At 38.9% G+C, this 24,321-nt stretch overlaps 1 protein-coding gene across 2 annotated transcripts in view; it reads right to left on the reverse strand.

The window, feature by feature from the left end:
- The window catches only part of GNG4 (G protein subunit gamma 4), a 109,158-nt gene that overhangs the window by 47,594 nt on the left and 37,243 nt on the right, over positions 1 to 24,321 (reverse strand). The window contains exon 1 of one of the 2 annotated variants that reach the window (XM_077168408.1): positions 11,472 to 11,552. The exons of the other annotated variant lie outside the window; for it this stretch is intronic. The gene's annotated coding sequence lies outside the window, so the exon portion shown is untranslated. Of the gene's footprint in view, positions 1 to 11,471; positions 11,553 to 24,321 lie in introns of those variants that run through there. 2 annotated transcript variants of the gene reach the window in all.

A 24,321-nucleotide genomic window follows, 5' to 3' on the forward strand; every position in this document is an offset into this window, starting at 1 on the left:
GCACACCTGGAAGTGTAAAAGTGGTTTATTAGCATCATATGACAAATTTTGCTCTTTATCACAGTCATTCCAGGACAGAGCTGATGAAATCAAGGGCAGGCCAACTGGATGCCCTCTGTCCTGTAACTTTTTCTCCGGAGCGTGTTTAACCACAGGTCATACAACCGGAGCATGCACAGAACCACTAACTCTTGTCCTTTAGATGATCTTTGAGACACCAGGAACAAAGGTCGCCTCCCTTGAACACAGAATACAAGGACAAGGAGGCACTGGAAGCAAATCAAATGTGAGAGGTCCTTCTAAAGGAAGATCTGGCCTAAAATCCACTCCACTACATATGGACAACTCTATAATTAAGCAACTGGACTATGCCAGTTCTGTCCCTACCTCTGACCTCCCATTCCCATAAAATCTCCCTTAACTCTCAGATTGGGGAGATAGAGTTGAGCTTTGCTTCCTATCTTCTTGCTGGTCAACCTTACAATAAAACTTGTTTCTCAAAATCTCAACGTCATAGTATTGGCCTCTGTGTGTGAAGGGTAGCAAGCCGGTGCCCAGTAACACTGAAGGGCCCATCCTGGGGGGGAGCAGTCAAGAATCAGGCTCTAGGTCTACAGTGGGAACAGTCCTGCTCGGCAGGGACACCACTTTCCCCACTCCTGCTCAAACCATTTTGCAAATTAAATACTGTGGTAGTCAAGCTTGATGGTTTTACAATTTGGGTCTCAATTACTCAATTTACATTTTGATTGCCTGACAGCATCTGCTTGATCTCATAATGTCTAATCACACAGATGCTAAACAAGCACAGGAATAAAGAGCTTTTAGCATGGGATGTATTGCAAAGTACTTGAAATAGGAAAGTACAAGACATAGGAAAAACACACTGGGTTTGAACAATTGATGGAGCCTGCTGGTCACTGGTTACCACAAGTCCACCTAATCCGAACTCTACGAAGGTCAAGAAATTTAGGAATGGTTAGCAGACCAGGTAACATATTTACAAGCATTTGACAAATTAGTGCAGGATAAAGAACAGAAAGAGAAAGCAGACCCATCATTCATGTGACCCTCAATACTTTCCATGCTTTCACCTATGTGGTTATCCCAGACACTTCCTAGCCATTTCTTTGGCCTTGCTGATAGAGTCCCAAAATCTTAACTGACAGAAACAAAAGTTTAAAAAGTCTACTAGTGTTCTGTTGCATTTTTGCCAGTCCATGGAGAGTATGTAGTTAACTCTTCCTGACTGCTGAATGAAATACTTAATTTGTTCAAACTGGACCATGATGTTTCCCAGTGTGAATACTGTAAAGACAGAAAAAAAAACATGCTCCATGTGTGGTAGCTTACAATTTATACAGTAGTTTTTTAATAATGAGATCATTGTCATTTGAGTCTCAGGAAAACTCTACCGAAGAGCTGGTAAATCACCGAATAGAGGAACAAAGGTAGTTCAGAGGTTACATAGCTGGGCCAGGACCCAGGATTGTGGCTACAGGTCTGTGTTCGTCCTCAGGAAGAATTACATATATTTTTTGTTCTTTAGAACATCCATAAGAAACACCTCCTGAGTATTTCATGGTGGTTTACGGCTGTGTGAGAGCAATTCATCTTAGGGTAACGGGAACATGGATTGAGAAGGAGCCTATACAACAGAATTTATAACCTATACCCGCCGCAATTTCCTCAGTTTACAAATGAGAAGGCTGAGGTCCAGACAGGTTAAGTAATTTGTCCAAACTCATTAAATAGCTAATTAATAGTGCAAACATGAAGAAAACCCAAATCAACCATTCAATCACCCAGTCACTCAGCCCTTACCACGCCAGGCATTGAGGAAATGAGGAAGTGAATTGAACATGATTTCTGCCCTCTATTTAGTGTGGGAGACAAATCAAACATTAGCCAAATGCAATGAGAAAGTTAAAGTTCTTCCATGGAAGTCAGCAAAGTGTAGAAGGGCCAAAAAGGAGATGACTTATTCTTGTTGGGAGGGAGGGGGGTGTAAGTAGGGAGGGGTAAGTGTAAGGAGGTGGTTTAAAAAGGCTTCACAAGATAAATCATGGTTAATCTGAGCTTGCAAAGCTGAGTAGGTGCCCACCGGGCATTGTGAAGTAGAGAAAGGGGGTTCCAGGCAGAGGGAATGGCACAAGCAAAGAAAGAGAAACCGTCAATCAGCCTGGATGGCTCAAAAAACTCTAGATAGTTCACTCTGTCTGGAGCCCAGGAGGGTAGGGGTCAGATCAGGGAAGTTCTTGAATGTCATGCTAAGGGTGTGGAACTTGTATCAAGCAGGCAATTATAATCAAGTGAAGGATGCTTAAATAGAGAAGTAATAAGACTCCTTTTACATTTTAGGAAGATCACTTTCACCTGGTATGGGGAATGGACTGGAGGTGAAGAAGATAAGCAAGGGGGCAAGTTAGGAAACCACATAAGGAGATGGGGTGAAGGGGACTCACGGGAGGCTGTTAGGATGGAAGACTAAGAGGATGTGAATAGGATGGGTTCTAGGGTGATGGGGAAGGAAGGTTGCCAGGGACACTGAGCCATGCATGGTGCCACTCACCAAATTTAGGAATAAAGGGAGTGGGATTTTCAGGGTGTGCAATGAGGTCAAGTAGGGGCATCTTGAATGTAGGGTGCCTATAGGACTGCTGACACGTGGCCTAATGGGGAGGGAGCCCAGAGGTAAGTGTGGAATAGGATGGGAAGTTGTACTGCATGCCCTCGGAGTGGTGGTGGCAGCCTTGGGGCAGGGTTTCGCAGGTGAAGGTGGGGCACAGACGAGAGGGCTGGGCCATGTGCAGAGTCGAGACCCGAGAAAGCACACGGAGGCTGGGCAGAGGAAGGAGATGCATCCTCACACCACGAGTCCGTCTCTTTCCGAGGATGAGATTTTGCACTGCAGTCTGCATTTTCAGATTTGTAGAATAAAAGAGTTCAGTGCCAGTAAAACCAATAAATTATTCTTTCTAGACCAAATAGCACAAAATCGTTAGGACGGGTGTCTGGGGCTTTGTGAGGTAAAAATTTTCAAGAATGAAAGTGTGAGAGAGAAACTCTCATGTAGTACTTAGGAGGACATAATCTTAAATGAAGCCGTTAGCTGTTGCTGTTGGGGAAAATGTGGTGCCTGCTCTCAGGAAATGTCCATCGACAGAAGAAACATTACAGATGAGTCCATCCTGTGAATTATCTGAACTAGGTACATTGTGCATCACACATTTTATAGTTAAAATGCCAATACAAAATTAGTGGGCATGCACTTTGCTCCGTAGGAATGAGTTTGTGCAATTCTTCCATCAACCTCTCCCTGACAGACCCCTTTTCCACCTCACCAGGGTGGTTTTTCAGGCATCTTGATAGGGGTAGGGGAGTTGTCTCCAATTTGAAAGCAGAATAAAACTAGGAGCTATCATGAGGGTAGAAGCCCTGCCTCTCCCCTGGAGGGTTTCTCCTGCTAGCGCCTGACTCCTCACACAGGATGGTCCATCTGATCCCGGAGCTGCCCGATTGGGAAATAGCAATCTCAGTAGACAGAGCAAGCTCTCCTATTAAGACGAGGTGGCTCCTCCCTCTGGGATCAGTTACAGGAAATGCTGTTTCTAAAGACTCCAGCTCTTGGCACCTACATTTTTTCTTTAAAAAATTTTTTTTAATATTTACAAATTTTTATATGGTAACAATCTCATGCTTACATAATGGCTGCAAGGACAATTCAAAGAATCTTTTTTCTGAACCACTTAGCATGAGTTGCCAATGGGAACCCCCCACTGCCTCATGAATACGGTGTACAATGGGCCTTCATTATTCACTATTTACTTATCAGTGAATTTACCTATCTCCTTGTTAAAACTTACTTGTAACCCTAAATTCAATACTTGCCAAGTTTTCACAGCCTTTCACGGACTTGTGCAGAGCAATGAAAAATTTGAGTCTCCCAATGTGACTCCAATTCCCAGGTGAGTTGAACAAACCAACGCTCTGGCTCTTGTTTCGGTCATGTTAAACAAGGGTCCTTTTTGCAGTATATTTAGTGCTACGTTTTCTGCATTTTTGCGTTGTCGATTTTGCTATTTAAAATGGCCTCCAAGTACAGTGCTAAATTGCTGTCTAGTGTTTCTAAGCACAAGAAAGCCGTGATGTGCCTTGTGCAGAAAATATGTTATATAAGCTTTGTTCAGGCATGAGCTACAGTTCGGTTGGTGTGCGTTCAATGCTAATGAATCCACATTATATATTAAACAGGGTTTTTTTTTTAAAACAGAAACACACAGAAAACAAGTTTATGTCTTGACTGAGGGATGAAAATTTGCGACCAAAGACTCATAAAAACTCATCCTGTATTTTCTCTAGCAGAAATGATGTAGTAATGAATACTTCAGTGTTGGCACTAACTGTATAGAACATAACTACTGCAAATAAAGAGAACTGACCACGCTCCTTAGAAATAAGGACATTCTCCTACATAGCCACAATACAACCCACAAAATCAGGAAATTAACATTGACACATTACCACCATCTATTTCTCAGACCCCTTTGAAGTTTCACCAAATGTACCAATAACATGCTTTCTAGCAAAATGATCCAGTTTAGAATCATATATCACATGTAACTGTCATTTTCTTTAGTCTCCTTCAGTCTGGAACAAATTTTCCTTAATTTTCATGACCTGTAACACTTTCAATGATTATTGGCCATTATTTTTCAGAATGTCCTACAATTTGGGTTTGTTTTATGGTTCCTCATTAGATCCAGGTATTATTTTTTGGCAGGAATATCACAGAAGGCATACTTGGTTCTTCTCATCGTACCCTATTCAAGACGCACAAGATTTCAAGCTGTCCCATTACAGATGATGTTCATTTGACTGCTTGATTAAGGTGGTGTCTACCAAGTTTTCCTACTCTAGAGTTAATCTGTTTCTTTTTCTAACTTATAAGTATTTTGTGGGAAACTATGTACATTTGTTCATTATCAAGCTTTCAATATATTCATTTATTTATTGATATCAGTAAGGACTAATGGTTTTCTGTTTTATTCAATGGATTATAATACGTTACTATCAGTATTTATTTATTTAAAAGCAGTTTTATTGAGATATATACATGTACCGTACAATCCACCCAAAGTGTACAATCAAGGTATAATCACAGAGTCGTGTATTCATCACTGTAATCAATTTTAGAACATTTTTCATTACTCTGAAAAGAAAAATCCCTTACCCCTTAACGGCCACCACTTAATTCCTCTATCCTTCCCCAGTCCTATGTAACCACTAATCTAATTGTCTCTATAACTTAGTTATATTTACATTTTACATAAATGGAATCACGTAATATGCTGTACTTTATGTCTGGTTTCTTTCATTTAGCATAATGTTTTTAAAATAATTGTTTTTTTAATTAAAGAAGTGGTAGGTTTACAACTACAAATTCACATTAAAAATACATTTCCATATATCCCCCTATTGTTGACACCTTGCATTAGCAGGTACTTTTGTTACAGTTGATGAAAGAACATTAAAATATTACTGTTAACTATAGTCCATGGTTTACATTTGGTGTCTTTTCCCCATATGCCACCCTATTATTAACACCTCATAATAGTGCTGTACGTTTGTTTAATTCATAAATAACAGTATTACATTTGTACTACTAACCCATCTATTGTCCACAACAGGGTTCCCTGTGCCATACACGTGTCCCATGTGTTTTATCTTCTAACTTTCTTTCTAATAACACACATGATCCCAAAATTTCCTCTTTCAACTATATTCATGCACATAATTTAGCGTTGTTAATTACACTCCGAATAATGTGCTACCATCACCACTATTCATTTCCAAACATTTACAATCAACCCAAATATAAATTCTGCACAAATTAAGCATCTACTTCCCATTCTCTACCCTCATTCTATCCCCTGGTAACATATATGCTATATTCTAACTCTATGAGCTTGCTTATTCTAATTAATTCATATCAGTGAGATCATACAATATTTGTCCTGTTGTGTCGGTTTTATTTCACTCAACATAATGTTCTCAAGATTCATCCATGTTGTCACATGCATCAGGACTTCATTCTTTCTTACAGCTGAAAAATATTCTATTGTATGTACATGCCACATTTTGTTAATCCATCCATTGGTTGATGGCACTTAGGTTGCTTCCATTCTTTGGCAATTGTGAATAATGCCACTAAGAACCTTGGTGTGCAAATGTCTGTTCTAGTCCCTGTTTTAAGTTGTTCTGTGTGTATATCTAGCAGCAGAATTGCGGATCATATGGCAAGTCTATACTTAGCTTCCTAAGGAACTACCAAACTGCCTTCCAAGCAGCTGCACCATTTTACATTCCCACCAGCAGTGGATAAATGTTCCTATTTCTACACATCCTCTCCAACACTTGTCGGTTTCTTTTCTTTTCTTTCTTTTTTTTTTTTTTAAATAGAGGCCATTCTAGTAGGTGTGAAATGATATCTCATCATGGTTTTGATTTGCATTTCCCTAATAGTTACTGATGTGCTTTGGAAAAATGTCTAGTTAAGTTTTTAGCCCATTTTTTTAATGGGTTGCTTATCTTGTTATTGCTCAGTTGTAGGATCCTTTATATATTCTGGATATTAAACCCTTAATGGATATGTGGTTTCCAAATATTTTTTACCATTGAGTAGGATGTCTTTTCACTTTCTTGACAAAACCCTTTGAAGCACAAAAGGTTCTAATTTTGAGGTGGTCCAATTTATCTATTTTTTCTTTCATTGCTTGTGCTTTGGGTGTAAAGTCTAAGAAACCATTGCCTACCACAAGATCTTAAAGATGCTTCCCTACAGGTTCTTCTAGGAGTTTTATGGTCCTGGTTTATATATTTAGGTCTTTGATCCATTTTGAGTAAATTTTCGTATATGGTATGTGTATTTTGTTTGCAAGCTGCCGGAATGCAATATACCAGAACTGGAACAGCTTTTAAAAAAGGGAATTTAATAAGTAACAAATTTATAGTTCTAAGCCTCTGTCAGCTGGGTAGTCACATGGCTGACATCTGCTGGTCTCTTGCTCCTGGGCTCTGTGACTGTTGGAGTTTCTTACTTTGCTTCTCTGGGGCTGGCTTTCATCTCTTGGCTTCCCTGGGCTCTCTCCAGGTTCTGGCTTGCTTAACATCTCATGGTGAAATCTACTGGGCTCCAAGCATCTCCAAACATCTACGTCTCTCTTCTCCAAGTGCTGGCATCTGTATCAGCTCTGCTCTGAACTTTCTGTCAGTTCTGTCATTTCTGACTCTCTCCAAAATGTTTCCTCTTTTAAAGGATTCCAGTAAACTAATCAAGGGCCCACCTGGAATGGGTGGAGTCACATCTCCATCTAATCAAAAGATCACACCCTCAGTTGGGCGCATCACATCTCCTTGGAGATAATCTAATCAAAAGTTTCCAGCCTGCAGTATTGAATCAGGATTAAAAGAAACTGTTGCTCCTATAAGATTGGATCAGGATTAAAATATGGCTTTTCTGGGGTACATCATAGATTCAAACTGGCTGAGTTTGTTATAGGGGTCTTCTATCATTCTTTTGCATATGGATATCCACTTTGTCGAAGAGATTATTCTGTCCCAGTTGAGCGGACTTGGCCGCCTTGTCAAATATCAATTGGCCATAGATATAGGGGTCTATTTCTGAACCCTCAATTCAATTCCACTGGTCAATATATCTATCTTTATGCCAGCACCATGCTGTTTCACCACTGTAGCTTTGTAATATGCTTTAAAATCTTTTTTTTTTTTTCCCAAGACGTTTTTGGCTATCTGGGGTCTCTCACACTTCCAAATAAATTTTATAATTGAGTTTTCCATTTCTGCAAAGTAGACTGCTAGAATTTTGTTTGGGATTGCATTGAATCTGTAAATCAATTTGGGTAGGACTGACATCTTAATGACTTTAGACCTTCTAATCCATGTACATGAGATGTCCTTCTATTTATTCGTATCTCCTTTGATTTCTTTTAGCAATGTTTTGTAGTTTTCTGTGTACAAATCCTTTACATCCTTGGTTAAATTTATTCCAAGATACTTGATTCTTTTAGTTGCTATTGTAAATGAATATTTTTTCCCTTATTTCCTCCTCAGATTGCTCATTACTAGGATATAGAAACACTAATTTTTGCCTGTTGATCTTGTGCCCATCACTTTGCTGAATTTGTTTATTAGGTCTAGTAGCTTTGGTGTAGATTTTTTCCTCTTGATTTCCTCCTCTGATTGCTCATTACTAGTGTATAGAAACACTACACTATTTTGGGTGTTGATTTTGTATCCTGCCACTTTGATGAACTCATTTATTAGCTCTAGTAGCTTTGTTGCGGATTTTTCAGGACTTTCTAAATTTAAGATCATGTCCTCTACAAATAGTGAAGGTTTTAATTCTTCCTTTTCAATTTGGATGGCTTTTATTTCTTTTTCTTATCTAACTGCTCTGGCTAGAAGTTCTAGCACAATGTTGAATAACAGTGGTGACAGTGGGAGTCCATGCCTTGTTCTAGATCCTAGAGGAAAAGCCTTCAGTCTTTCAACATTGAGCATGATATTAGCTTTGGGTTTTTCATATATGCCCTTTATCGTGTCGAGGAAGTTTCCTTCTATGCCTATCTTTCAAGTATTTTTATTAAGAAAGAATGCTGGATTTTGTCAAATGCCTTTTCTGCATCAAACAAGATGATTGTGTTTTTTTCTCCTTAATGTGGTGTATTACATTAGTTGATTTTCTTGTGTTGAACCACCCTTGCATACCTGGGATAAAACCTATTTGATTGTGGTTTATAAATCCTCTAATGTGCTGCTGGACCAGATTTGAAAGTATTATTTTGAGGATATTTGTGTCTATACTCATTGGAGAAATGGTCTTTAATTTTTTGTATTATAATGTCTTTATCTGGCTTTGGTATTAGGGTGAGGTTGGCCTCATAGAATGAGCTGGGTAGTATTCCTTCCTCTTCAATTTCTTGGAAGAGTTTGCACAGACTTGTGTTAATTTTGCTTGGAATGACTGGTAGAATTCACCTGTGAAGCCATCTAGGCCTGCGTTTTTCTTTGTTAGGAGGTTATTGATGATGGATTCAATTTCCTTACTTGTAATCAGTCTGTTGAGGTCTTCAATTTCTTCTACAGTTAGTGTAGGTGGTTCATGTGTTTCTAGGAATTTGCCATTTCATTTAAGTTGTCTAATTTGTTGGCATAGAATTGCTCATGGTATCCTCTTATAATACTTCTTATTTCTGTGGGGTCAGAAGTAATGTTCCCCCTCTCATCTCTGACTTCATTTGTTTGCATTTTCTCCTTTTTTGTCAGTCTAGCAAAGGGTTTGTCAATTCTCTTGGTCCTCTCAGAGAACCAACTTTTGGTTTGTTTATTCTCTCCATTTTGTTTTTTTTCTGTATGCTATATGGTGGGGTCACATTTCATTCTTTTTCCATGTGAGTATTCCATTATTGCAGCACCATTTTTTGAATTTTTATTTGTTTTGTTTATTGTTTGTTTTGGGAACCCAGAACAAATTGAACCCAGGTTTCCCACATGGCAGGTGAGAATTCTACCACTGAACTACCCTTGCACTCCCTTTCCATTGTTTTTTTATTCTCAGTTTCATTTATTTATGATGCAACATTGTTATTTCTTTCCTTCTGCTTGCTTTGGGATCAGTTTGTTTTCTGTTCTAGTTCCTTCCAGTGTGGGGTTGGTTCTCTGATTTTAGCCCTTTCTTCTTTTTAAATGTAGCCATTTAGTGCTATAAATTTCCCTTTCAGTACTTCCTTTGCTACATCCCATAAGTTTTGATACGTGGTGTTCTTGCTTTCATTCATCTTGAGATACGTATGGATCTCTCTCGCAATTTCTTCTTTGACTCATTGATTATTTAAGAGTGTATAGTGTAGCCTCCATATACTTGTGAATTTTCCAGTTCACTGCCTGTTATTGATTTCCAGCTTCATTCTATTCAGAGAAGTGGATAATTTCAAACTTTTAAAATTTATTGAGACTTGTTTTGTGACCCAATATGTGATCTATCCTGGAGAAGGATCCAGGAGCACTTGAGAAGAATGTATATGATGCTGTCTGGAGTACACTGTTCTATCTACGTCTGTTAGATCTAGTTCATTTATAATATTATTCAAGTTCTCTGTTGCCTTATTGACCCACTGTCTAGATGTCCTATCTGTTGATGAGAGAGGTACATTGAAGTCTCTAATTATTATTGTTGAGACGTCTATTCCTCCCTTCAGTTTTGCCAGTGTTTGCCTCATATACATTGGGAATTACCATGGTTAGGCGAATAAATATTTATGATTGCTATTTGTTCATGGTGGATTGCCCTTTCATTAATATATAGTGTCCTTCTTTGTCTCTTATAACAGTTTTGCATTTAAAGTCTATCTTGTCTGACATTAATATAGCTACCCCAGCTCCTTTTAATTACTGTTTGCATGGGATATCTTTTTACAACCTTTCACTTTCAACCTATTTCTGTCTTTGGGTCAAAGGTGAATCTCTTGTGGAAAGCATATAGTTGGATCATACTTTTTTTTTTTTATCTATTCTGTCAATCTGTGTCTTTTGATTAGGGAATTTAATCCATTAACATTCAATGTTATTAATGTAAAGGCAGTACTTACTTCAACCATTTTATCCTTTGGTTTTTAGATGTCTTTTTGCCCCTTTAGTTACTCCTACTGCTAGTCTTCATTTCTCCACTCTTCTCCAAGTCCCTCTCTCATATCTTTTCCTATCAGCCTGCAGAACTCCTTTAGTATTTTTTATCGGGATGGTCTCTTATTGATGAACTCTCTCATTTATCTGTGAATATTGTAAACTCTCCCTCATTTTTGAAGGAAAGTTTTGCCAGATGCCTTAGTTTATTGATGCTGTTGCAAATGCAATATACCAGAAATGGGTTGGCTTTTATAAAGGGGATTAAGTTATAAGTTTACAGTTCTAAGGCCATGAAAATGTCCAAACTAAGGCAGCCAGAGAAAGATACTTTAATTCAAGAAAGGCCAATCTGGGAAGATACATGGCTGGTATCTGCTGGTCTTTTGGCTTCTGGTTTCAAACATCTTTCCTGGGGGCGTTTTCTTTCTGCATCTCTGTCTGTGCTGGCTCTTTAACTTTTCTCAAAATAGCTCCCTCTTAGGGGACACCAGTAAGTGGATTAAGACCTACCTTGAATAGGCAGAAACACATCTCCATGGAAACCATCTAATCAAAAATTTCCACCCACAATTGGTGGGTCATCTCTCCATGAAAATAACTCAATCAAAAAGATTCTTACAATAAGTCTGCCCCCACCAGAGTGGACTAGGAAGAAGAAGATGGCTTTTCTGGGGTACACACCAGTCTCAAACCAGCATGCTGGATAATGAATTCTTGGCTGGCAGTTTTTCTTTTTCAGTCCCTTAAATACATCATACCATTACCTTGTCAAATCCATGGTTTCTGATAAGAAATCAGCACATAGTTTTGTTGAGCTTCCCTTGTATGTGATGCTTTCAGAATTCTTACTGCTTTTAGAATTCTGCCTTTGTCTTTGGCATCTGACGGTCCGATTACTCTATGTCTCAGAGTAGTTCTTTAAAGTTTGTTCTGTTTGGAGTACACTGTGATTCTTGGATATGTATATTTATGTCTTTCATAAGTGTTGGGAAATTTTCAGTCATTATTTCCTCAAATATTCTTTCTGCCCCCTTTCCCTTCTCTTCTTTTGGGACATCTATGAATGTATGTTTGGACACTTCATGCTGTCATTCAAATCCCTGAAACCCTGCTCTATGTTGTTTCATTCTTTTCTCTATCTGCTCTTCTGTCTGTACGATTTTGATTGTCATGTCCTCTAGTTCAATAATTCTTCTGTTCGTTTAAATTTGCTGTTGTATGTCTCTCATGTATTTTTAATCTCTTCTTCTAGCCTCTTTTGCTGAGAGAGCAAATTTTGGGAGAAGGATCACTCCAAAGAGGACTTTCCCAATTCACTATTTCCCAGTCAAAACAGAGTCAGGGGTCCATGGTGGCTCAGTTCTCGGTGCCTGCCAATGGAAAAAAAAAATAGAGCCAGGGACCCATGAAGGGAGTACAAACCAGCTCCAAAGAGTCTGGGTGAGAGGGTCAAGAAAGATGCCAAAAACCTTTCTGACAAGTTGCTGAAGCTGCACTTTCCTGGCCTGTCCAGCAGACAGCAGTCTTCAGCAACTTGTTCCTCCCATCTCTACAGAAGGCCTGTGACTAAACCTAAGTGCCTCTGCCCCTGTTGAGGCGTGGGTGAAACAATGGCTCTTTCTGTCCTTGTCTAGGGCAGGCTGAAACAGCAGCTCAGAGCTGGAACCCAGCATCCCAATTCACCAATCAAAAGCTGTCACTGTAGCTCAGCCATGCCCCACTATCATTCTTGAGGAAGAGGATGTCCACATCCCTCTCTGTCTACAGCAGCCAGCCAGGGACCAGAGCCCAAGGGGCCCCACCTCGAGTGGGGGATGGGTGCCAGCAGCTACTGCAGCATTAGCTACTCACATCCTTTATCTTAGCTTCTCCGTCTCTTTGTCTCACTCTTCCCTGGATGCTGTACAATGCTCCCCTGTCCCCTGGAGCTCCAGAACAGTTGTTTCTCACAATCCCTCCCTGTCCAATATCTATTTTGAAGGAAGAGAGTGAGACCTAGAGCTCTCTATGCCAGGTAATGTTTTGGAAATGCCTTTTGACTCTTGTCCAATTTAAGAGCATTTGCATCTATGACTAGTTTCCTTAGCTCCCCTGTGTTTGCCTCAACAATGCATGTGGCATTCAGAATGGACCCTGCCCCCACCCCAGAAAAGGATAGTCAGGCTATCAGCCCTAACTACCAGGCTGAGTCTCACAGCTTCCGTCCTGTGGCAGCCCCAAAGGAGGTCACAAGGAGCACAGTGAAGTTCTGAGAGGACCCATAAGAGATGTCCACCTGCAGGGACAACTTCCTAGTCTCTGTGACCACAGATAAATCTTGTTGGAACCTCACCCCTGGGATTCAAGGAGAGTAAATAATATTTGTGTGTGGGGGAGGCAATGGAGGCCCCATGTGAAAGTTCACCAAGCCCTGACCTGCACTCAGCATGCTTTCTTTCCTTACTTCTAGGGGCTTTGGGTTTTTGCTGCTTTTAGAGAGCAAACAGAACTCAGTTTCTCCAATTTGAAGCTTCTTCCAATTCGAAGCCACCATGTTTTCCAACTGCTGGCACTGTGACTGCTTCTATCAGTATTTATTTTGATGCCTAAATTGTCACAAATTTGACCATGGGAGCCCATTAAAGCTGGTTCTCTGTCTTTCTGGTATACCTTCATCATTCTTTGACTGCTTATTTGCTTTCTTAACACCGCCTTTTCAAGGGTTAGGATACTGCTCATGTTTTAATGTCCTTCCAAACTGTTATTTTTATCTTCCTCTCTCCTGGCCATGTGTCCCTGTGTCAACATATAGGTGCACTGCAAGAGATAAGAGATAAACCCACAGGTAAGAGTCCCCTGGAAGGATTGAGTGCTGATCACATCAGCCAAATACCACCAAGCATTATGGCCGCTTTGAGCATGTTTTATGGTGAAGGAGAGTCCTGACTCATCACTAACTTCTTAGGCAATCTTGAGAAAATTACTTAACTACTCTGGGTCTTGGTTTCAAATATTAACAATATAGTTGTGACACTGAAAGCATGTGTAAAAAAGGTGTTAAAAATATGAAGTACTTACAAATGTAAGAATTAATGCCTCATAAGATAAAAGCCAACTTCTTCAGCCTTGTGTAATGCTGAAGACTGACGAAACATTCAGACTGAAAGACTGCTATAAGCCACACACCAACCTATTCAGGAGAATGAAAGCAACCCCAGCGAGCCAGCTGTGATGCAGGCAGCAGCAGGTATTCCTCTCACAAGGAGCCCTTGCAGAAGTTTCACAATAGTTTATATGGTATCTGGGAATATACTTATCCTCAAGGACAAGAGTCACCAAAATTCAGGGAAGGCTAAAGTTTGGTGTCCTATTGGGTATTTATAATTCATCCAGTGCTCGTCCTAGTCCATAAGCAACGTTGCTTGGTAATATAGTTTGCATGTACTATCTTGTCTGGTTTCCAGGGTGTGTTAGGAAGTATAATGGCCTCCCAAAGATGTGCATGGGAAAATGGCAAAGGGAAACTAAGGCGGCAAGTGGAATCAAGGTTGCAAATCAGTTGACCTTAAAATAGGGAAGTTATTCTGGACTATCTGGGTGGCCCCAATGTAATCACAAGAATCCTTAAATATGAAAAAAGGGAAGGAGAACAGTTAGTGTCAGAGTGATATAATATGAGAAAGTCTCAGCCAGCCATTAAAGATAGGAGGCCACAAGCCAAGGAATGCAGGTAGCTTCTTGAAGCTGCAAAAGGCAAGAAAACAGATTCTCCCCTAGAGCCTCCAGAAAGCAGCACAGTCCTGCCAACACCTTAATTTTAGCCCAGTGAGACTCATTTTGGACTTCTGGCCTCCAGAGCTGTAATACAATAAATCTGTTCTTTTAAGCCACTAAATTTGTTACAGCAGCAACACAGAGTACAGAGCTAGGTGGTTAACAGGGTTAGGTTCTCAAGGGGCAGGGGAAGAGGTTTCACAAATCCTTTCAAACCTGACATACAAGGCTGGTTCCTGTCTCTCTCTCCAACCTCATCTCTGGCTCTTCCCATCTTTCACCTTGTTCCTCACATAATGTATCACTGTAATTATTATTTCTTTTAATATTATTCAGTCTAATTCACTACTATTTTGTAGAGGATTTATGTGTCTGTGATCATAAGGAATATTGGGCTGCAGTTTTCTTTTCTTATAAAGCCTTTGTAAGGTTTTGGTATGAGGCGAACTCTAGCCTCAAAAAATATACTGGGATGTGTTCCCTCCTCTTCTAATATTCTACAGAATTGGCATCACTTATTGCTTAACTATCTGGTAAAATTCACCAGGGAAGCCATCTGGGACTAGAGTTTTCTTTGGTGGAAGAATTTTAATTAGAAATTCACATCTTTTAGAAGATGAAGGATTATTCAGGCTTTCTATTTCTTTTTTTTTTCTTTTAGAGTAAGCAGGCAGAAAATTTATTGATAACACATGCAAGAAGACATGCCGGCACTCTCGCAAAGACAGAGGTGAGGGAGGCGAGAGACCTCTATTTCTTCTTGAACAAGCTTTGGTTATTTGTGTCTTTCAAAGTAATTGTTCATTTAGTCTAAATTGTCAAATTTATAAACATAAAGTTGTTCGTGATTAAGTTTACGTGTCAATTTGGCGAAGTTTGGTTAAGCAAGTACTAGCCTGATTATTACTGCAAGAATATTTCACGGATTTAAATCATCAGTAAGCTGATCGTATTTATGGTTGATTACAGCTACATCAACAAGGAGATTGCCTTCAATGAGAGAAGTTTCATCCAGTCAGTTGAAGGCCTTAAAAGAGAACTGATGATTTCTGCAGTTATAAGAAAGAATTTCCATCTTTACTGCAGTCAGTCAGCTTCTCCTGGGGAATTCACTGGAAACCTTTATAGGAATTCCCAGTTTACAGCCTTGCCCATCCCCAGAGTCATGTGAGCCAATTCCTAGAATAAGTCTCATAATATTTATCTCCTGTTGGTTCTGTTTCCTTGGAAAACCCTGAAAATACAGTAATATTCCTTTTTTATCCTTTTAATGTAAATAGGTTCCGTAGTGATGTCCCTTCTCTCATTTCTGATATTGGTAATTTGTGCCTTTTCTCTTTTTTTCTTAGTAAGTCTAGCTAGAGAGTTATCAATTTTATAGATCTTTTCCAAGAACCAGTTTTCGGTTTCATTGATTTGTGTATTTTTTCCCTCAATTTTATTGATTTTTGCTCTCATCCTTATTATTTCCTTTCTTCTGCTTGCTTTGGGTTTAATTTTTCTCTTCTCTTCCTAGTTCATTAAGGATGAAGCTAAAGTTATCAATTAAAACCTTTCTTCTTTTCTAAGATAATAATTTAATGGTATAAATTTCCCCTTAAACACTGCTTCAGCTGAAACCCACACATTTTGCTATATTTTCAATTTCAATCAATTAAAAATACTTTTAAATTTCCCTTGTGACTTCCTTTTGACCCATAGGTATTTGGAAGTGTACGTTAGATTCCAATCTCAGTTTGTTTTAATGTCTTTGCTATTCCATACATGTGTCACTTAGGGGTTGGTCTGAGATTTGTGTGGTGGTTTCAATCTTATTTGATCCTCAAAGCCTTTGCTATGCTGTTTTGGGTTTGTCCTTTGCATGTGTAGCTCAGGAGTGAGGCTGGGCTTTTTGCAGCTTCATACAAAGATTCAGGTGATCCACTTTCAGGGTAACAGGTGGAATCTCCAGGATTTCCCCATATTCTCCAATTCACAGGGCCCCTTTTCTTGTTTCCTTGACCCGAAAGAGAGGGTCCATCTTGGAGATTTAGGTCCTAGTGAATTGTGCGACTAGAACCCATCCTTGGGACCCTGCTCTTCTTGTCTAGGTGGTACCTACTCATCACTCACAACTTGGCTCCTCTGTCTCTGATCTCCAGGAACTCTTTGCTCATCCCTCCCACCTTTCAATTCGGGTTGGGAGTGCCTCTTCCACACCAGCCCTCTGCACAGTACTCAGAGTGTTGTTTGTCCTCCACCAACCAGGAGCTCCCGTAAAGAGAAAGACCTCACGCTCCAGTTCATCACTGTATTCCTAGCTGACAAAAAGCTCATGGAAGAATGAATGAACATTTCTACTACAGCACTAAATCTACATTAAAGAGAGAAAGTGGACATCTAAAAAATGGCTATCTGCAATCGTGCAAGGACTTCACATTTTTTAATGGTGTGTTTAAGTAGGAAGGAATCAGAGGGTCCCCAGAGCCTTTGCCTGGCCAGCGTTGGCTGAAACTAACTTGGCTGTAGCTGGCTGGAGGGAAAGTCTCGTACTTAAGTCTTTGTCAAATTCCATTTTGACATGATATTGTTCCAATAAAAAAACTATTTTCACAAAGTGAGGAGTGTCTGACTACTAAAGAAAAACGATAGCTTTGAGTTTTCCATGTTATTTTAATCTAAGTTTTGTGAATCATGACATTGATAAAAGAGAAAAAGATTGATGCTGTCATATTTCAGTATTATTAAAAAAGAATGCATTTTCTATAAACATTGTTATAGCAAACTGTTCATTTTCACATTCCTGGAGAATTTTTTTTTAAATAGGATGACTTGTTTCTAAGACATCAGGATTTTACTTTATATTATGTGTGTAATTGTATGCATATATAACTGCAAATCTATTTCTTTTTTTTTTTTAAAGTTCCATGTTCCTATGGTGTTCAATTGAACTGTCCATATAAGTTATATTAAGGGGCCATAGTGGCTCAGTAGACAGAGTTCTTGCCTCCCATGCTAGAGACCCAGGTTTGTTTCCTGGTGCCTGCCCATGCAAAAAAAAAAAAAAAAAAAAAAAAAAAGCTATATTAGGAAATGCACTAGTCAAAATAAATTTTGTACCAAATAAACATTTTTTGCTTTAGTCTCACACATAAGTTAAAGTTTTAAAATATGAATTACCATCTATTTTTAACACCCTGCAATATTAACATTCCTTTGTTCTTCCTCATGCAAAAACATTTTTAAATTGTACATTTAGTCACTATCATTGTACACTCAAGGAATTCCTAGATTATACCATCTCAGTCTTTATCTGTCTACCTTTCTTTCTGGTTTCATTTGTGCCCCCAGGCTTCCTCCCTCTATCATCCTCACTTTCAGCTTTATTCGGTGTACAAGGTTACTGTGCTACAATTAGGAAGTATGGTGCTATCCATTTCAGAATTTTTACAATCGGCCCTGTTGGACAATCTGCAACCCTTCAGCTCCAATTACCCAAAATCTACTGTATTTGTATCTCCTGATGGCCTCTGTTCTTTTTTTTTTTCTTTTTTTTTTATTAATTAAAAAAAGAATTAACAAAACAATTAGAAATCATTCCATTCTACATGTACAATCAGTAATTCTTAATAACATCACATAGTTGCATATTCATCATTTCTTAGTACCTTTGCATCGATTTAGAAAAAGAAATAAAAAGACAACAGAATAAGAATTAAAACATTAATAGAAAGAAAAAACAAAAAACAAAAAACAAAAAACCTATACCTCACATGCAGCTTCATTCAGTGTTTTAACATAATTGCATTACAATTGGGTAGTACTGTGCTGTCCATTTCTGAGTTTTTATATCCAGTCCCGTTGTACAGTATGTATCCCTTCAGCTCCAATTACCCCTTCTCTTTTTTTTTTTTAATTAACGGGAAAAAAAGAAATTAACCCAACATTTAGAAATCATACCATTCTACATATGCAATCAGTAATTCTTAACATAATCACATAGATACATGATCATCATTTCTTAGTACATTTGCATCGGTTTAGAAAAACTAGCAACATAACCGAAAAAGATATAGAATGTTAACATAGAGACAAAAATAAAAGTAATAATAGTAAAGTCAAAACAAAACAAAACAAAAACCTATAGCTCAGATGCAGCTTCATTCAGTGTTTTAACAAGATTACTTTACAATTAGGTATTATTGTGCTGTCCATTTTTGAGTTTTTGTATCTAGTCCTGTTGCACAGTCTGTATCCCTTCAACTCCAATTGCCCATTATCTTACCCTGTTTCTACCTCCTGCTGGACTCTGTTACCAATGACATATTCCAAATTTATTCTCGAATGTCTGTTCACATCAGTGGGACCATACAGTATTTGTCCTTTAGTTTTTGGCTAGACTCACTCAGCATAATGTTCTCTAGGCCCATCCATGTTATTACATGCTTCATAAGTTTATCCTGTCTTAAAGCTGCATAGTATTCCATCGTATGTATATACCACAGTTTGTTTAGCCACTCTTCTGTTGATGGAGATTTCGGCTGTTTCCATCTCTTTGCAATTGTAAATAACGCTGCTATAAACATTGGTGTGCAAATGTCCATTTGTGTCTTTGCCCTTAAGTCCTTTGAGTAGATACCTAGCAATGGTATTGCTGGGTCGTATGGCAATTGTATATTCAGCTTTTTGAGGAACCGCCAAACTGCCTTCCACAGTGGTTGCACCATTTGACATTCCCACCAACAGTGGATAAGTGTGCCTCTTTCTCCGCATCCTCTCCAGCACTTGTCATTTTCTGTTTTGTTGATAATGGCCATTCTGGTGGGTGTGAGATGATTATCTCATTGTGGTTTTGATTTGCATTTCTCTAATGGCCAGGGACATTGAGCATCTCTTCATGTGCCTTTTGGCCATTTGTATTTCCTCTTCTGATAGGTGTCTGTTCAAGTCTTTTTCCCATTTTGTAATTGGGTTGGCTGTCTTTTTGTTGTTGAGATGAACAATCTCTTTATAAATTCTGGATACTAGACCTTTATCTGATATATCATTTCCAAATATTGTCTCCCATTGTGTAGGCTGTCTTTCTACTTTCTTGATGAAGTTCTTTGATGCACAAAAGTGTTTAATTTTGAGGAGCTCCCATTTATTTATTTCCTTCGTCAGTGTTCTTGCTTTAGGTTTAAGGTCCATAAAACCGCCTCCAGTTGTAAGATCCATAAGATATCTCCCTACATTTTCCTCTAACTGTTTTATGGTCTTAGACCTAATGTTTAGATCTTTGATCCATTTTGAGTTAACTTTTGTATAGGGTGTGAGAGATGGGTCTTCTTTCATTCTTTTGCATATGGATATCCAGTTCTCTAGGCACCATTTATTGAAGAGACTGTTCTGTCCCAGGTGAGTTGGCTTGACTGCCTTATCAAAGATCAAATGTCCATAGATGAGAGGGTCTATATCTGAGCACTCTATTCATTCCATTGGTTGATATATCTATCTTTATGCCAATACCATGCTGTTTTGACCACTGTGGCTTCATAATATGCCTTAAAGTCCGGCATTGCTAGACCTCCAGCTTCGTTTTTTTTCCTCAAGATGTTTTTAGCAATTCGGGGCACCCTGCCCTTCCAGATAAATTTGCTTATTGGTTTTTCTATTTCTGAAAAATAAATTGTTGGGATTTTGATTGGTATTGCATTGAATCTGTAAATCAATTTAGGTAGGATTGACATCTGAACTATATTTAGTCTTCCAATCCATGAACACGGTATGCCCTTCCATCTATTTAGGTCTTCTGTGATTTCTTTTAGCAGTTTTTTGTAGTTTTCTTTATATAGGTTTTTTGTCTCTTTAGTTAAATTTATTCCTAGGTATTTTATTCTTTTAGTTGCAATTGTAAATGGGATTCGTTTCTTGATTTCCCCCTCAGCTTGTTCATTACTAGTGTATAGAAATGCTACAGATTTTTGAATGTTGATCTTGTAACCTGCTACTTTGCTATACTCATTTATTTGCTGTAGTAGTTTTGTTGTGGATTTTTCCAGGTTTTCGACGTATAGTATCATATCGTTTGCAAACAGTGATAGTTTTACTTCTTCCTTTCCAATTTTGATGCTTTGTATTTCTTTTTCTTGTCTAATTGCTCTGGCTAGAACCTCCAACACAATGTTGAATAATAGTGATGATAGTGGACATCCTTGTCTTGTTCCTGATCTTAGGGGGAAAGTTTTCAATTTTTCCCCATTGAGGATGATATTAGCTGTGGGTTTTTCATATATTCCCTCTATCATTTTAAGGAAGTTCCCTTGTATTCCTATCTTTTGAAGTGTTATCAACAGGAAAGGATGTTGAATCTTGTCAAATGCCTTCTCTGCATCAATTGAGATGATCATGTGATTTTTCTGCTTTGATTTGTTGATATGGTGTATTACATTAATTGATTTTCTTATGTTGAACCATCCTTGCATACCTGGGATGAATCCTACTTGGTCATGATGTATAATTCTTTTAATGTGTTGTTGGATACGATTTGCTAGAATTTTATTGAGGATTTTTGCATCTATATTCATTAGAGAGATTGGTCTGTAGTTTTCTTTTTTTTGTAATATCTTTGCCTGGTTTTGGTATGAGGGTGATGTTGGCTTCATAGAATGAATTAGGTAGTTTTCCCTCCACTTCGATTTTTTTGAAGAGTTTGAGGAGAATTGGTACTAATTCTTTCTGGAACGTTTGGTAGAATTCACATGTGAAGCCATCTGGTCCTGGACTTTTCTTTTTAGGAAGCTTTTGAATGACTGATTCAATTTCTTTACTTGTGATTGGTTTGTTGAGGTCATCTATTTCTTCTTGAGTCAAAGTTGGTTGTTCATGTCTTTCCAGGAACCCGTCCATTTCCTCTAAATTGTTGTATTTATTAGCGTAAAGTTGTTCCTAGTATCCTGTTATTACCTCCTTTATTTCTGTGAGGTCAGTAGTTATGTCTCCTCTTCCATTTCTGATCTTATTTATTTGCATCCTCTCTCTTCTTCTTTTTGTCAATCTTGATAAGGGCCCAGCAATCTTATTGATTTTCTCATAGAACCAACTTCTGGTCTTATTGATTTTCTCTATTGTTTTCATGTTTTCAATTTCATTTATTTCTGCTCTGATCTTTGTTATTTCTTTCCTTTTGCTTGCTTTGGGATTAGTTTGCTGTTCTTTCTCCAGTTCTTCCAAGTGAACAGTTAATTCCTGCATTTTTGCCTTTTCTTCTTTTCTGATATAGGCATTTAGGGCAATAAATTTCCCCCTTAGCACTGCCTTTGCTGCATCCCATAAGTTTTGATATGTTGTGTTTTCATTTTCATTTGCCTCGAGGTATTTACTAATTTCTCTTGCAATTTCTTCTTTGACCCACTCGTTGTTTAAGAGTGTGTTGTTGAGCCTCCACGTATTTGTGAATTTTCTGGCATTCCGCCTATTATTGATTTCCAACTTCATTCCTTTATGATCCGAGAAAGTGTTGTGTATGATTTCAATCTTTTTAAATTTGTTAAGACTTGCTTTGTGACCCAGCATATGGTCTATCTTTGAGAATGATCCATGAGCACTTGAGAAAAAGGTGTATCCTGCTGTTGTGGGATGTAATGTCCTATAAATATCTGTTAAGTCTAGCTCCTTTATAGTAATATTCAGATTCTCTATTTCTTTATTGATCCTCTGTCTAGATGTTCTGTCCATTGATGAGAGTGGTGAATTGAAGTCTCCAACTATTATGGTATTTGTGTCTATTTCCTTTTTCAGTGTTTGCAGTGTATTCCTCACGTATTTTGGGGCATTCTGGTTCGGTGCGTAAATATTTATGATTGTTATGTCTTCTTGTTTAATTGTTCCTTTTATTAGTATATAGTGTCCTTCTTTGTCTCTTTTAACTGTTTTACATTTGAAGTCTAACTTGTTGGATATTATTATAGCCACTCCTGCTATTTTCTGGTTGTTATTTGCATGAAATATCTTTTCCCAACCTTTCACTTTCAACCTATGTTTATCTTTGGGTCTAAGATGTGTTTCCTGTAGACAGCATATAGAAGGATCCTGTTTTTTAATCCATTCTGCCAGTCTATGTCTTTTGATTGGGGAATTCAGTCCATTAACATTTAGTGCTATTACACTTTGGATAATATTTTCCTCTACCATTTTGCCTTTTGTATTATATATATCATATCTGACTTTTCTTCTTTCTACACTCTTCTCCATACCTCTCTCTTCTGTCTTTTCGTATCTGACTCTAGTGCTCCCTTTAGTATTTCTTGCAGAGCTGGTCTCTTCGTCACAAATTCTCTCAGTGACTTTTTGTCTGAGAATGTTTTAATTTCTCCCTCATTTTTGAAGGACAATTTTGCTGGATATAGAAGTCTTGGTTGGCAGTTTTTCTCTTTTAGTAATTTAAATATATCATCCCACTGTCTTCTAGCCTCCATGGTTTCTGCTGAGAAATCTACACATAGTCTTATTGGGTTTCCCTTGTATGTGATGGATTGTTTTTTTCTTGCTGCTTTCAAGATCCTCTTTCTCTTTGACCTCTGACATTCTGACTAGTAAGTGTCTTGGAGAACGCCTATTTGGGTCTAATCTCTTTGGGGTGTGCTGCACTTCTTGGATCTGTAATTTTAGGTCTTTCATAAGAGTTGGGAAATTTTCAGTGAAAATTTCTTCCATTAGTTTTTCTCCTCCTTTTCCCTTCTCTTCTCCTTCTGGGACACCCACAACACGTATATTTGTGCGGTTCATATTGTCCTTGAGTTCCCTGATACCCTGTTCAAATTTTTCCATTCTTTTCCCGATAGTTTCTGTTTGTTTTTGGAATTCAGATGTTCCATCCTCCAAATCACTAATTCTATCTTTTGTCTCTTTGAATCTATCATTGTAGGTATCCATTGTTTTTTCTATCTTTTCTACTTTGTCCTTCACTTCCATAAGTTCTGTGATTTGTTTTTTCAGTTTTTCTATTTCTTCTTTATGTTCAGCCCATGTCTTCTTCATGTCCTCCCTCAATTTATCGATTTCGTTTTTGAAGAGGTTTTCCATTTCTGTTCGTATATTCAGCATTAGTTGTCTCAGCTCCTGTATCTCATTTGAACTATTGGTTTGTTCCTTTGACTGGGCCATATTTTCAATTATTTGAGCATGATCCGTTATCTTCTGTTGGCGTCTGCGCATTTAGACAGATTTCCCTGGGTATTGAATCCAAAAGTTTGGAAGATTTTTCTGTGAAATCTCTGGGTTCTGTTTTTTCTTATCATGCCCAGTAGGTGGTCTCGTGGCACACATTTGTCTGCGGGTCCCACCAGTAAAAGGTGCTGTGGGACCTTTAACTTTGGAAAACTCTTGCCGTCCGGGAGGTTCGCTAGCCGAAGCGGCTTGGAAGAGTTCGAGCCGGCCCGGGGTCCGAACGCAGGGAGGGTTGCTGGCCGCCGCAGCCCGGGAAAGCGCCCATCCGAATTTCCTAGTCGCCCGGGTGACAAGCGTGGCGGGAGGGCGCCAGCGGCAGTGGCCCTCCCGGGAGAGTGCACGTTCCCGGGGAGTCACGGGTTTGGAAGGGGCCTCCCCCACCCGTCACCGTTCTCTGCGGCCTGGGGATTTCCGATCCAATTCTCTCAGTTGGTCCGGGGGGCCACGCGTGGTGTGGGCGCCAGCCACCGCGGTTTCAGGGGACCGCCTCTCCAATTCTCCCAGCCAGCCCGGGAAGGGGGAAGAGAGTGACTCCGGCCGCTTGCCGCCCCGCCCGGTGAAGCCCGCGCGCCTCGGCGATCTCACCCGAGCGGCTTCTCTCCGCCAGCCAGCCGTTCCAGGATGGGTTACGCTGTCTTTTTTATCTCTGTTGTGGCTTTGGGCGCTGTTCTGTAT

Source organism: Tamandua tetradactyla, chromosome 7 (assembly GCF_023851605.1).
Source record: "Tamandua tetradactyla isolate mTamTet1 chromosome 7, mTamTet1.pri, whole genome shotgun sequence".
NCBI lineage: Eukaryota > Metazoa > Chordata > Mammalia > Pilosa > Myrmecophagidae > Tamandua > Tamandua tetradactyla.